A 15,187-nucleotide genomic window follows, 5' to 3' on the forward strand; every position below is an offset into this window, starting at 1 on the left:
TTTTGCAGATCTTCTGCAGGATTAAGGACTGATGGCAAGTTGTTCCTTGAAGGAAGGTTTTATTTTGTAGTCTTTCACTTCTTACTGACTACATGCAGTATTTTTAAAGTCAATACAGGTATCCTATTACTTTATCTGTACGTGAAAACTCTGGCACATGCACAGTGATTTTTCTCTGTCGGCCTTTGGATTATTGTGCATTTGGTTCAAACAGCTCAGGCTTTCTGTCTTTTCTGTGGATCGGCTGAGAAATATATTTTGTTGGTTCCCATTTAAAAAAAAAATCACAACTGTAATTGTTAAGAAGCTTTTAATTTATTTTCTTCCCCTAGTAAAAGCAAAACAAACAAAAACAACCAAAGTAAACAGGACTTTCAGAAGAACAGAAATAAAAACATTTTTGGTGATGCAGTGCAATTATGATCTGGTGGACTGAGAGCTATGAAATGGAAGCCAAAGTCTGAGACGTAAACAAGACGCTGCCACTGACTCATCGTGAGGCTTGGGCATATTATTTTAAGACGATGGATTTGTCGATTCACAATTTGTGCAACGTGGTGTGATGTTCATGGAACAGCACAGAGCATGACTGTAAATTGGCCCACGGTTCAACCCAGGGTATGCTGTTTGGCTGCTTGCAAATAAATGAGCCTTAAAAGCTTTGACATGCTGAGTTTTATTGCTTAATATCAGTTTGACTAAAAAATAATAGTTCTATATGCTGTTAGCTACTGTAGTTATGAGGAGCACAGAAGACACCCTAATTCTGCAGAGCATGAGGAACAGTTTCCACTGGAATCAGGAGCGTGACGTGCAGGCAGGTAGGGCTACTTCTGTCCATATAAATGCAGCAAAGAGACCCCCGGTTGCTTCCCCTTGCTTGTTTACTTTATGCATAGAGCAGCCTTTTGACTAGGGGCACTTTTCTCCAGTCTTGTACGGTTCTGTCAGATGGCACATGGCACATCTTGAGGAAACCTTTTCTTAAGGTAGGGAAAACAAAACTGTAAGTCCCAAAAATGTCAGGAAGAAAACTGAGTGTGCTTTGGAGGTAAATATTTATGACTTTAATCGATTTCAATAGGATAAGGGTGTGTTTCTAGCTTGTTTAAAAACCTGTGATAAAACAGTTCACCCTATGTACAGTGTTATTGCAAGACTTACGAATCATCGTAAAGATCAACAACAGTTGTGAGCGTCTGTTTTTGAAGGTCATAACTTCTGCTGTAGTAAGAGTTAACAAAAATAGCGTCTGGTTCATTAGAAGACCATTGTTTTTTCTGCCCTAGTTTGGATAACTTTATGCCTTTGTCAGGAGCATAAATCTTCAATATAGTATTATAATTCCTCTGATAAACTACAGCTGTTGGCAACAAAATTCCATTCTTTCTAGGAACAGCACACAGTTACCCAATATTTTTTGCACTGAGTAAAATAATGTAAGCTTTGAAGGCATTTGTTTATCGGAGTGTTTTTCTAATCTCTCTTAGCTCAGGAATTTCTTCACTCAAGTATTATATTACTATATATACTTTATGTTGCTGTAAAATTATTTACTTCTACAAGTGTTAGTACTGCACCTCTTTGTAGTATAGATTATTTCTCCACTCCACAGGAAATCACAGCATATTGAGAAAGAGAAAAATGTGAGATACAGCGTTTGCCAGTGGAATTCTGCAGCAGCCGTTGCTATCCTGGCAAACATTAGTGAATTTGGGGCATGGAGTTACAGAATCATCTTGGAAAAGCTCTTTTGTCACAACAAGCAAGGAATATTTTCTAATGCGTGATTTCTTTTTCTTTTTCTTTTCTTTTTTTTTTTTTGTTGTTGTGGTACATACTCAGCCATCTGCATTAGGATCCTGTTAGACTTGGGTGAGGCTTTTTATTTTGAACAGATTTTGGTGGGACTGGGTCTTTCCCTGGCTACATGTGGAGTGCATGTTTTTGTATAGCTCTGTAAAGCTTCGTGTTGTGTAACACTTTGGATGAAGCATGCAAATGCAAAAGAAAGCAGAACAAGTACTTTCGCTGAGAAAGCCATCCCCCCCTCCCCCCCAGCTTTACCAAAGTCCTTTTCCACATCTGGGTTGTAGATTTCTAAGAATTCTGATTCAAATGCAGCAGCTTTAGGACATGGGGAAGTTTAACATCTCTTCTTACCTTTTGTTGGCTGCTTCCTGACCTCTTCCTATCCTGCTTCCTCTCACCTCTAATGCAATGAGGAAACAGCCTGGTCTCTTGCCTTTTCCATTTGGATGTCAGATAGGAGAGCAGCAGAGAAATTCCTTTTCTCTCTCTAAAATGGTGGACAGAAGAGGGTGTTTTTTTCTTTCTTCTCTTTCCCTCCCCTCTCTTGTGTAGTCCAGTGACAGAAGAGGGAGTTTCCTCCCGTGAAGGAAAGGGATGGGCTTAGCAGTCTTGGCCGCACTGGACTGACCTGGAGATGAAGGAATGCCCCTGTGCCACATCCCAGTGCCTGGAGGCTGTAGAAACTGTTCTCTAGTTCTCTTGAGAGATTCAATTCCATCTTTGTAGGAGAATTTCCCAAACACTTTTCCATATTCCCATCTCCCCTGAAAATCGGGTGTTACATTTATGGCTTTGGCTTTGTTCGTGACCGCAGTGAGGTCTGTGAAGTCTGGCATTAAAGGTCTTCACACACACTCAATAAACAGCATACATCGTGATATGGACAAGTAATCAGCTCCCTGGTTCTGCAGAGTGTTCTGCATATATAGTTGGCTTCTAACGTGCATATGACTGTAAGATTTTTATTTTTTTATATACTTTAAGGAATATTTTCTTTGTTGCTTTTTTGCCATGTTCATAAGCAGCTGTGCTTATGCTGCTTATGTTTAAGTTTTTCACTTTGAGAAGCCTAAGTCATAGGCAGCGCTGATAAGAACTGTAGTTTCCTGCCTAGTCTCTTTCATACAAGTTAACAGAAGGATATAATCATACTTGGTGTCATCCTCAGTAACACAGATACATGAGGCTAATAATAATAAAGATTTAATAAAATGTATAGTGCCCTGAAAACAGGAGAGGAGCAGTGACTTCTGTCGAGAGAGGTGTTTGGGCCAGCTGCACCTGATCAACAACTACTCATAACCAGTGCCACTAGGAGCAAGCAATGGCTAACAGGGAATGGAGGCGTCCATCTGCTGACCAGACCTGATGACTTCTGAGGCTTGCTGCTTCCCCAGGGGCTAGATCAGGGATATCAGAGAAATTACCAAGGCCTGTCTAATCATCAGACTTTGCTATTCTTTCATGTGGGCACTAGTAAAGTGAGAGAAAAAGAGAGAAAGCTTTGGGGGAACCTGATAGCAGCCTTCCAATGCCTGCAAAGAGAAAGGACATCAAGTAAAGACAGAGGCAGGATCTTCTCAGCAGTGTGTGGTGAGAAGATGAGAAGTGATGGGTGTTAGTTGAAATGGGAGGTTCAGACTGGCTATGAAGGGAAATTTTTTCATGGTAAGGACAGTCAGGAAGTGGAACAGAGACCTAGAGAGGATGAGCAGCCTTCATCCTTGGAGGTTTTCAAGACCCAGCTGGATAGGATGCTGAGCAACATGGCATGATCTCAAGCTGACCCTGCTTTGAACAGGAGGTTGCCTGTGAGACCTGAGGTCTCTTCCGAATTGAATTTTCCTAATATGCTATGAAGCCTTCTTAAAAGAGCACTTTTGTTGCAGACCCTGGTTCTCAGGGAATTTTAAGCACCCTAGTAGTTAATGGAAATGCAACACAGTAGTGCAATCCAGGAGATTTTTGGAGTGCGTAAGGGACAATGTATTGATGAGTGGCCTAGATGGACTAAGGGAGGTGCTCTGCTGGCCTTGTTACTCACAGATGAGCAACAGTTTAGGGCTCTGATAGTTAATGTCAGTCTTGGCTGCAGTTACCACACAGCACTGAAGTTTAAGATCCCGAGAGAAGTCAGGAAGGCATGTAGCAGAGCAAAGATCACGGACTTCACCTTGTTTGTGAAACTAGTCAATTGAACACTGTAGGATAAAGTTCTGAAGGACAAAAGCACCCAGGAGACCTGACTGATCATCAAGGAAAACGTCTTCAAAGCACGAAAAGAGTCCATTCCTATGTGCACAAAAAAAAAAACAGCACAAAAACCAGGCATGGCAGGAGGCTGGTTTGGCTGTAAGGGGAACTTCCAACTGAGCTCATGATAAAACTACTACCTCTGCGGATGACAGGAATAGATTTTGTTTAATTTGAGTTAACCAAGGCTTTCCACATGGTCTCTTAGCATTCCAGTTGGGAACGTATGGTGTCTGAATGGGTAGACTGCATGGTAAGTGGATAAAAGCTGGACCACTGGGCTCAAAGGATGGTGGTCAGCAGTTAATTAATCAATTCTCTCTCCATTTTCCTCCTTAACTTGCATCATGGTATGATAAAATCATGCCAGCGTTTTATATTTCCAAAACCATGCATAGTTGCAGTCCTCTATGATCCTTGAAATCTTTTGTTAATTATTGCCAGCTTCCCACTGTTGGTCTTGTCTCAGAATGTGGCATGGGAACCACTGAAAATGCTTTGTGCAGACAATAATCATTGTTTTCCAAAACAGAGGGGAAATGCTCTACTAAGGGCCTGATCCTACAGCTTGATAAAGCCAGTTATAAACTTAAAAAACAAATAAAAAACAAACATGGAGATGTAGCTGTTATTTTTGCATTATGTTACCAGTATAGGCATTCTGTTGATACTAATTAATGCCTCTTGGTGTCTATGGGCACACACTAGTATTTACTTCAGAGTAACTGAGAGAAGTTCCTACTTAAGAATTATTAGACTTCTTTTCACAAGATTTTTCTTCATGGATATTTTCCTTCAGAGCTGTCCAGCTTGTATTTTAACACCTCCAGAATTGCCTTGGAGCTTTATCTGGAAATGCTTGTATAATCTTGGTAGTCCCGTTGTGGGGGGAAATCTATTGTCTTTTATAAAATAAGACTGGTAAGTCTGTTTTTAAGAAGAAACTGAAAAACAAACACACCCACCTTAGCCTGCATGTGTTGTGGTGGCTAGATGGCTGTCCAGAGTCAGTAAAAACATTAACTAGTGCCTCACAGGGAAAGCCTGGCTTCTCTAAGGTCATGGGCCAGGCTCCTGGTGACTAGATCAGGGCCGCTGATAACTTGATGATCAAGGACACTTATGATCTTACCACTGATGACTGAGATGTTCTCTCCACTGAAGGAGTGGATACACTGCTCTCCTCCCTATGCTGACACTATGTCTCGTCCTTCAAAACAACATCACTTCTGCAGCTGAATAGCTATTACTAGTTCAGACCCCATGTGCTGTGGCATTTTGCCTGTTGACTGAGAAGATCAGCAGTGATGTGACTTCCTTCTCACTTGGAAATGTCACTTGTATGACAAAGGTCAGAAAGCTTCTCTAAGATACAGTTAATTATTTATGGTTGTTGTATCTTGAAGTCCTCCCTGCTTTGCCATACTTAACTAAGCTTTCCTCGCAGATTTGTTCACTTGGTTTTGGTCATATATGTTTATGTGAATTAGAATTAGAGCAACCAAGCAGCATTCATTGTAACTTCAGAGGGATGCAGCTGCACTTTATCTTGTTAGATTTAAGATTCTGTACACAAGACTTTTTAAGCCAATTTTTATCTATTTGGCAATTGTCTGTGTAAACAGAAAACCAGTCTTGTTGCTTTTTTTAGCCATTGAACCATTGTTCCATTATACAGTAAGATTTTCTTTTTAAAGTTTTCTCCCTGCTCTCTTTGTCTGTAAATAGGTTTGCGTTCCCTCACATGTTGACAAGAAGTTGTACATGTGTTTGATAAACGTCTCTGTTTCACGGTGCTATGAACTGAAGTGAAGCTTCAGTGTTTCTTCCAATCTACATTTAGAGGAGGAGTTGATTTGATTTATATTACACGGTTTGTGTGTTCGGGAAATAAGCATTAATGCATCAGGTCAAGGGGAATAAATTGCCATTAGTACACCACTTCTTTTGGCAGCCTTCTTAATCTTAGTGTTTCACCACCTTGCCTGGGATTTGCAAAAGTGCTCAAAGTTAACCCAACCCTCCACCCTTCAAGGTCAAGGGTAAGCTCCCTTTGGCTTTAAAGAAGGCAATTTTAGTCCTGTGCTGATGCTTTTGAAAGTCTTACCTTTCATTTGTAGTTAATGATGTGTTGAGCTTTTTAATGAACAGCCTGTTTCAGGTTTTGGATCTCTGTAATACATGTGCTACGGCTGGGTGGAAGGGCTTTGTGTAACTTCAAACAGGTAAAGGGTTAACGGAGTCCTCACCAGCCCTGGGGCATCCGAAATGGGCAGCGATGCTGCCTTTAAGCAGGGGTGTGGGGATCCTCAGCCAATTGACTGCTGAGAAAGGAAAGCTGGAGCAAAAGGTAAATCAGTACTTTCTAGTAGGTCTGTGTAAAGGAAGTATTTCTTCCAGTGTGATTCTGTTTACTGATGTTGATGGCAGTATTTGGTCAGCTCTTCAAAGAGGTATTTTCTTCATTCTCCACTCTTGCTTAACTAATAAGTCATGTATTTCTCTGTGATCCAGTTATGGCACATCCCGTGAGAGATTAGTTTCTTCTTCCTGTCCTTGAACAGTGGGTGATTCCTGCGGTCAGGGTTGCAGAATGCTCTCATAATCCCCTTGTTCCGTGTGCTCACCAGGGGCCTGACACGTTCACCTGCAAAGCACTTGTTTTAAAGGCAACCTGAGTTTATGGCTAGAAATGCTAGTGGGCTGTTTGTAGTAGAACTCAACGCAGGATTACGGGGACATAGCACTTGGCAGGCACCCGGATCCCAGAATGGGAAGCCTTCAGTCCTTCTCGCTGGGCTGCTGGATGTGCCTGCAACCAGGTCCATGGGCGCTGCAGCTTTGGCCACCTGAGTCCCTGCGGCATGCAGGGCATGTCCCAGGCCTCCTGCCTCTTGATGGCTGCTTGCCTCGGGGCATATGGTGTGGCAAGGTGAGGTGTTTCCCCAGCTATATCGCCTTGCGGGGCCGCATCTGCTGGGCATTCTCTACGCTACCTGCGGGCCCAGCGGCCTCCGCCAGCTGCTGGTGGCGGGACGAGGAGCCCGTGCCACCATTTTGTCCGGTGGTGCTGTGGAGACGGTGCCTCTTGAAGGAAGGGGCCTCCAATCCCTCGTGTTGTGGCTCCATGCTGTAACACTTGAATACTCGCATGGCCTGGCTGTGGGGAGGCTGCCGTGTGGCTAGCCTCATAGATACTGCCCTACACAGTGCACCTCTGCTGCATGTGACCACTGGGCCCTTCAACTTCCTTACATTTGTGGCACTTTGAGAGAGAGACTTGAGTTTGTACCAGATTAAAGCACTTCCTAGCAGTTGAAAGAAACGTATCTAAGCCCCAGGAAGAAAGAGGATAGGGCTCGAGTTCCTCTCCTCCTTGCTCCTCCTTCCTCCTATGGGCTACTTTAGGCAGCTTCTCAGTTGGCGATCTGGCCTCTATGAATCCCATTCTTAATGCACCTAAATTTCCCCAGAAATTGTACATGGATTTTAGGGAAATAATTCAGACCTGTCCTGGGAGAAAGGGATTGGTGATAGTGCCGTGCTTCTGCCTTGTATCTGACACCAGAAGAATTGACGCTGTGAGTCCTATATTCATTTATCACTACTTATATTTTGCATTTACCCTAGTTCTCTTACATGGCAATATTTTTGTACATTTAATTTGTTAAGTAAGTGCACGGTCTTTCTTTTCCTATGGAAACTGTAGATGCATACACCTCACTTGTCTTTTTGAAGTTGTTACACATGTTAGGGTTTCTTTCAGCTCCCAGTATGATCAGTAGGTGGAATATAGGTAAGAAAAACACACTAATACCTGCTTGGCACGAATGTCTACCCTTTTATTAAAAGGCTGTTTCCATACTTTGGTAAAATTGAGTTGGCCAGCTACTGGTATGGCACTACATTGGTCTGGTGCTTTGCACAAGACAAAGACTTGAAAGGTCATTTTACATGGCATCCATATCCCAATTAGTGGAAATGTCTATTGCTAAAGTTGGTTTAATTGTAATAGGTAATTAGAGGCTTGAGTGAATATATTTTCTTGTTAGACTGATGCTGTGGACATTTGTTTGCGTACCTGAATGCATGTAGGCATGCTTGCTGGCCTTGACTGGATTACGTGTGTCAAATCTTACTTCAGGTGTCTGCAGGACTGGGCCACAATGCTTAAACAGTCTGAAGGAGTGAAAGCAACTGTGACTGAAGGATGCACAGAGTACAGGGGGATATTATAAGGTATTGTGTGTCTGCTTTGGATTTTTTTTAAAATCAATTTGTGACTTACAATAGTGAAAAAAAAACACAACAGAACATAAAAGTATTTAGAGAAAAAGGGAATCTCAGTAGTGTGGTACCTTCCCTAATATCAGGAAGAACTGGCATGTAAACCTGCTGTTCACTTGCGTTTCATGCACTAGCTTGCTACACAACAAGGTGTTTTCATGGCTAATGCTGATCAGAGGCATTCCTAGTGTGATTATATGTCGACTGCAGCGTTCATTGTGCCTCTGGTATGTGCACCCTCTTATAAAATTCTTTGCATACCAGGCTTGAGTTTAGAAGATTTCTTCTTGTTTGTTTTGTGAAGCCAGATAAGAAAGGAACTGTGATTTACAGCCTTGAACTTACGATTGAACAGCTTTCACTTCCACTGCTCAACAGCCCATGCACTTGGTAACATTCCTTCTGTATCACGGAGTATTTTTGTTGACGGGGATTACTTTCGGCTTAAGAAAGCAGTGCACTGCGTTTTTCTCCTCTCGTTCTACCTGTCCAAACGTACTACTACTTCCTCTCCAAAACCTTTTTGATAAGTGCTGAAAACATTTTGGGATTTTTTTTTTTTTTTGCATCAATCTCGGTAATATGAGCAATGGTAATATGTTGAGATTCTCTGCATGTCTGTAATTATCTGTAAATGTTAGAGAAGTCAGAATTAGCCTTTCGTTTTTGTGCATAGACCTTCCACGTGGGTCTTCAACATTAGATTGTGTGTACATGTCAGTGTCCTTCCCTTTTGATTGTGTCCCCCAAGATGAAGTTCACCATCGTACACTTCTTGACCTTTTTTTTTTTTTTTTTTCCAATTTAAACATTTGGAATGCTATCAAATATCAGGTATTTTTGTCCATAAAGCTTCAGAGGCCTCAACTAAGGAAATGTACGGGATGCCCGTATCTTAATACTGCTTTGGGATCAGCTGATTCCTCCTGGTATGGACTGAGGAAAAATTGTGAATTATTTCTTCAGGATACAGCATTACCAGTGCTTCTTGTACTAAATAATTTGCTGTCAGGTAAAATTGCAAACCCTCTGGTTTATGTATAAACAGACGCTGTTTTTTGTACTTACTGTCCTTACTTTGCGGGTTCATTCTGGGAAACTGTCAGCAACATTGTCTGAGATGTACATATCCAGACAAGTTTGGAGCTCTTAAGGCTTCATCACTGGCTTGCATTACTGTCTGTGGGATGATCGTGAACTCTTTCCACAAGCGGCTCAGGAGTGCTGGAGAACACCATTGCACTAACCAGAAGTCCTGGAACTGGGGCCAAATAACTGTTAATCCTGGAGCATCTGAGTGGGAACACAGTTGCAAAACATCCGTATTCCTGGTTGAGGAGGGGGAGGTGGTAAGAGACTGTACTGCCAGGTGTTAATTAGCTTTCTGATGTAGCACCAGCTGATGTTTGTGAGCTTATAGGCTTTGCACTGATAAACATTTTTTTTTTCTCCTGTTGCATGCCTGAAGTGTGGCTTTTTGCTTTTTCTAGTGCTCAGTTCCTATTGACTGTACAAGTCATTGCTGTAGCCCAATTTCCTCCCTTAGGGCTACCACCATTTAGTTACTTAGACTGACAGTTTCATCTTGTGCATCAAGAAAAGCCTTTACAATACCATGCCATTAATGAAGAGTTACTCTCTGAAAAGATTAAGTCCTTTGGTTTATTTAGTAAGCTAACACATGAGCAGGGTGTAATATCTGCTGGAACATCACCTGTGTTCCTATACCACTTCCATGTGTGCCTGATTCTAGTTCACTTCTTGGCAGTCCTTGCCTAGTTCTAGTCATTTGTGCCTTTTCCTCATTCTGGATGGCTTTTTCCTTCTGATTGCACTACTTCCACATGCACAGCCCTTTCACGGATAAGTTAGCATTATAATATATAGCTGATTTAATTCTGAGACAAAAAACACATTGGTCATACATATCAGTGAAGAGTTCAATAGCATTTCTGTGAACAAACTGAACATCTTTATTGCATCTTGTTTAAAGATCAAAAAGCGAAGTCATTACTAGGACCTTTCCTTAGAATTGAAAGTTCTGCCTCTGCAAGATGTTTGGAGTATTTCTTGTCCTTTCTCCCAAGTCCACTGGTATCATGAGGTTACAAACAAAATTCCCTTGGCACACAGAATATACAGAAAAAGTATTGAAAATTGACTGGTTTGCTTCACCACAGGGAACTGCTATCAATGTGCTTATTTTCTTCGTTGCACCAAGTAGACTATTACATTTGGGTTTTTGGATATCATTTCTTCCTTGGTTAAAAATTGTCCATGCCAGAATAACCATAAACTATCCTACTACGAAAGCTGTTCATCCTTCTTTTTCATGCTTGCCCTTGCCATCGTGGTCTTTTATCTTTTCCAGATTGCAGTGTATCTGCTATAAATTCTAAAGTACAGTTGTGAGTCCTGCTTCGTCTTTAAATCACTGCAGCTGTGTAGCAGACACTCACCGAGGACGGGATACTATGCTTTATGTTTTTCCTTACCTTGGTTTTGAAAAAGGGGCTTTCTCAAGACTTAATCATAGTCCTCTCCTATCCTTGCAGAGCACACATTATGAACTTGTCGCTGTTTGTGACAGGCAAATCTTTGCCTCACCTTGGAGCTGTAGAGGCACATAGGCTTTGATTTTTTTTTTTTCCCATCTGTGGGATGCGTTATGTTATTAGGAATATTCCTGTTCATATGGAAGCCTTGTAGCTGCTCAGAAAGCTTCCTTACCAAGAAGTCTTAGCTGAAAAGGGAGGGATGGCTGAGGTTTTACTGTGCTGCTCAGTATATCCACTGAGTCAAAGAACTCACCATTAACCTTTCCTAGGCTCTCTCAATCTGGACACCCATTACAGTGAAGGCAGCTTCACTGGGAGAATCCAAACAGTGGGGTAGGAGTCCTTTCGCTGTCCTGTTTCCAGACAGAGAGGTGCCAGGTGGCATCTGCTAGTTCCCTACATGACTTTGGGAAGGGATGCCAGGGATGCCTTGTGTGGGCACTCGGTTCATGCATTTTTGAATCTCTTGACCCTCAAGTCTCTCTCTTTCTTCTTTTTTGTCATATGCAGTCATTTCCATGGCTTCTCCCACACCTAGCCCTCTGATACTTGCCCCAGGTGGGCAAGCTGGTCAGAACTGTGTTCAGGAACAGATGTCCACAAACCCCATAAGCTGAGGGACGAGCGTTTCATTCCAGGGTTTTCGGTGACTGCCTTTTTAGGCATAGGTTTTTAGTGCTCGGTTTGATCTTTTGATGTGACTGGGAGTAGCTAGTCAAAGTTCTATCTTTTAACACCACAGTCATAGTTATTTTCATGCAAAGTGATAATGCAACACGTACCTGAAGAAAGTGCATATGCCGTGTCTGGAACACAGAAATGGATTACCTCAGAGGAGGTGGAGGCAGAACGCAATCACTCAAAACAAGCTATGATTTAGGATCAAGATACGGGAAATGTGCTATCAGATAATCTTCCCCCCTCATTCCAGATTTATAAAATAAGGATTGGCGTCGGCACGCAGAGGCGGTTGGTGCTTTAGGAATGCCAAAGAGGAGGTAGTTATTTGACAGAACTACTACCAACTCCACGCTTGTTTTTGCCTACAGGTTATGAGAAAGTGTTGAGAGCTGTTCTCAGCTTTTAGAGGGTCACCTTTCTTGGTAGCTTGAATTCAGAATATACATACATAAAAGTAGTTTGTTTCCTATGAGAAATTAACCTGGTTAAGTAGATGAAAAGAGTTGGCTCAAGAGAATCGGTGCTACTGGCAGACCATGATTCTCTTACCTTGCGGAGCACCCAGCCTGCCTGGAAATGTTTGGTGCTGGGAGGAAAAAGAAAAACAGCCAAATCTGATGCTGTTCTTGACGTCGTCTTATGTGGAAATCTGCGTGATTGAATTATATTCGGTACGGAAGAAAGCTAAATTGCTTGTCTTAAGAATTGTTTTAAATCATTTTCTCCTTTTCCTCGGTACAAATTGGGAGTGTTACACTGTAGGCAGCACCCAGCTGAGCAGGCTTCTCAGAAAAGCTTCTTGCCCTTTGAACAAGGAGTACTTAGCAGCTGGAGCTTTGCCCCTGTACAGAAAGTGTGAGTGTTATATTTACATTGTAAAACACACCAGCACTTAATTCCAGGTTCATTTTCTTCATGACAAAAGCCAGAGGAAAAGCTGAAATTTGGTTTTTGTCTACAGCTGTTTTTTAGAGTTTCAATTAATCTTCCAAGCCTTGTAATTGGTTTAGTTTAATTATGAAGTCTTGAAATGGAGTTATAAAAGATCACTGCTGTTTGGAGGTGAAGCCAATTGTAACTCTTTTTGCTACAAGTTGAAGATTCAATTATTATTATTATTTTTTAATTCTGAACACAAATCAACTCTTTGAATATCATGAAAAGTTAAGGTAAAGGTGCTCTTGATGTATGCAGTCCAGTCCATTCTGTGTTATCACATTTCTTAGTATTTGTTTTCTGGTGGACCATCTAAAACAGGAACTACATAGAGGTGGAATATATTTTTTAGTAAAGATTTTGTAAACCAGCAAACTTCTGGGTTTGGCAAGATTGTGTTTTTATAGCTTACTTGTTCTTTACATGATGTGGGTTTGTTTGTTTATTTGCTTTTTCTGTGGTTGGACTGTAATCTGTAAAGAAAAATACACAATAGGACCTTTAAACAGTGAGATGAAAATAATTTAATTTGCTAACAATTTATTTCAATTGATGTAAAAAACCTCACCTATGAAGTAGAAGTCATTGTATCACCTGCTGACTTTTACAATTATACATTTTCAGGTGAAGGTGCTAGATTTCTGGTCTACTTTGTGACGTGCCCTGTGAAATATACAGGGAAAAGCTGAGCTATAAACTGAGTTAGTGTTAGGTCACATCTCATATTCCTCCCAGGCACTAGGACTAGTGAGAGCTCTTTTTAATAGGGACAAAACTCCCAGACTTCTTGAAGCTTAACAAAGGTATCCTTTTTTATTAAGAAGTACATAAATAAAACTAAAACTAAAAAAAAAAAAAACAACCACACACACACACAAAAAAAAAACAACTACAAAAAAACTTGAAAGCCTTGATTTTTGCATAGGCATTGTACTCATCGGCACTGAAGCTTTTGCAGTAGTATGTGTTTAAAACTCGTAAAAGAAGATACAGCCGATGGGTGTAATGCTGAAGATATTTAGGCCCAGGGATGCAGAGGCATGATGTTTTAGAGCATGCATTTTCCAAAGATTCAAAGTTTTTTTGCAAGACACTTTTCAGTGCTGGAGGGGAGTTTAACACTGGGATGAAACCGAGGTGTGCCATGCGTTCATACCTCACCACGGGAGACATCTGTGGTAACTACATCAGTTTTTCTAGCATTTCAGCAGATTGTGATCAGTACCTTGTATTGCATTTGGAAGAGAATTGTCTGAAGTATATGTAGTCGTTCAGCTGAGCTCATGGTTTCAGTAGCTGCAAAAACCTCAATTTTCCTTTATTTAACCTGTTTTGATTTGACTGCACGATGTTATCCTTATCCGGGTGTTTTTGTCTTGTGCTGCTCCCCTGGAACTGAGATAAGGCTCGCTGCTGGTAACGTCTGGCACATTAATTGCCATGTTCTGCCTCGACTTGACTGCTTTAAAAAATGACACCACACAGTTGACTTTTCAGGAATAGTTGCTTTTTTATATGGTTCAGTTTCCTCTATCAGCAAGTACCATTGCTGCTTTACTCAGTTTTATTTTCTTCAGAATTTCTCAACCAAGTGATTTGCGGCCCTTGAACTTCCTAAACTATTCTGTAATTTACTCTGCGTGCATTTTAATCTTTCTGCAGGACATGCTGACTGCCCATAAAATGTTTGGAAAACAAATTTCCCCTTTTAACTCAATAACAAAACCAATGTAAGAAAGCTAATGTGACTGTCTGCGAGCTCCCAAGGGTGGCTGCGATGGGCCGCGGTTACACATGCCATCCTATTGTTCTCCTTCCTAAAACAATGTCACCAGAGAAAATGGGGCTTAGCTGGTTGTTTACATGAAGTTGTGCCTGCTGAAGAGAGATTCAAATGGAAGACTCTGGTCTCGATCTGGACCATGACTAAATTTCGTCTGGGTGCCAGCCCGAGAGCCTGAAACACCAGGTCTTTGGAGGCCCTGTGTGAGATCCTTGCCCCTCCCGGGGCACCCCAGGGAGTCCCTGCAGCCTGGCCGCTGCATGGGGTGGAGGTAACGCTTGGCTTTCATTTCTTAGCCATGGGGGTCAATATTTTCAAGCCCTCCCCCATTCATCATGAAGAATATATATATTTTTTCGTCACAATGACCAAGAACAATGTGACTCCCTCCACACGGCGTCGGGCTGGTTAGTTTCTGAGCAACATGCAAGGATCCCCGTATTACTGGGTGAGGAGAAAAACCTCTGCCATTTAAAATTCCTTCCCTACCTTCCTAGGGTTAATGGTCGCATTTAAGTTGCGGAGCACGAGAAAGCTTATTTTGGTATTTAGGACAAAAAAAGCAAAAAAAAATTTCCTCTGTCTGTTGGTGCCCCCTTGGTTTCGGTTTGATCTCGTGTCAGTGCAGAGCAGAGCCCCGCAGAGCGCTCGCCGGGCAGAAGGTTGTTTTCTTAAAACATGTGCAGCATTTTCACCGTATATTCTCTTTTAAATGGATTTTAAAAATCATTCCAAGCAGCATGCCAGGGCTTTGAAACAACTCTCCTGGCCTATTCTACCAATTCCTCCCGTGTATTTCTAACCTATATTTGCTGTCAAACTCGTGGCTCGGACTTTCTGTGTTGCACCGACTCCGGCTTCAGGCAGGCACCCGACC

The 15,187-nt window shown here is 41.8% G+C and overlaps 1 protein-coding gene and 1 long non-coding RNA gene across 5 annotated transcripts in view; one reads left to right on the forward strand and one right to left on the reverse strand.

Annotated features, from left to right (window-relative positions):
• Positions 1 to 2,706, reverse strand: part of LOC311429935 — an 18,085-nt gene extending 15,379 nt beyond the window's left edge. Inside the window, exon 1 of the long non-coding RNA XR_014688479.1 lies at positions 2,164 to 2,706. This is a non-coding gene — a long non-coding RNA (uncharacterized lncRNA). The remainder of the gene's footprint in view (positions 1 to 2,163) is intronic.
• CRADD (CARD and death domain containing adaptor protein) overlaps positions 1 to 15,187 on the forward strand; it is a 75,685-nt gene that overhangs the window by 5,635 nt on the left and 54,863 nt on the right. The gene's annotated exons all lie outside the window — the stretch shown is intronic.

This window comes from Aythya ferina (genome assembly GCF_964211825.1).
Source record: "Aythya ferina genome assembly, chromosome: 1".
In the NCBI taxonomy this organism is placed as follows: domain Eukaryota; kingdom Metazoa; phylum Chordata; class Aves; order Anseriformes; family Anatidae; genus Aythya; species Aythya ferina.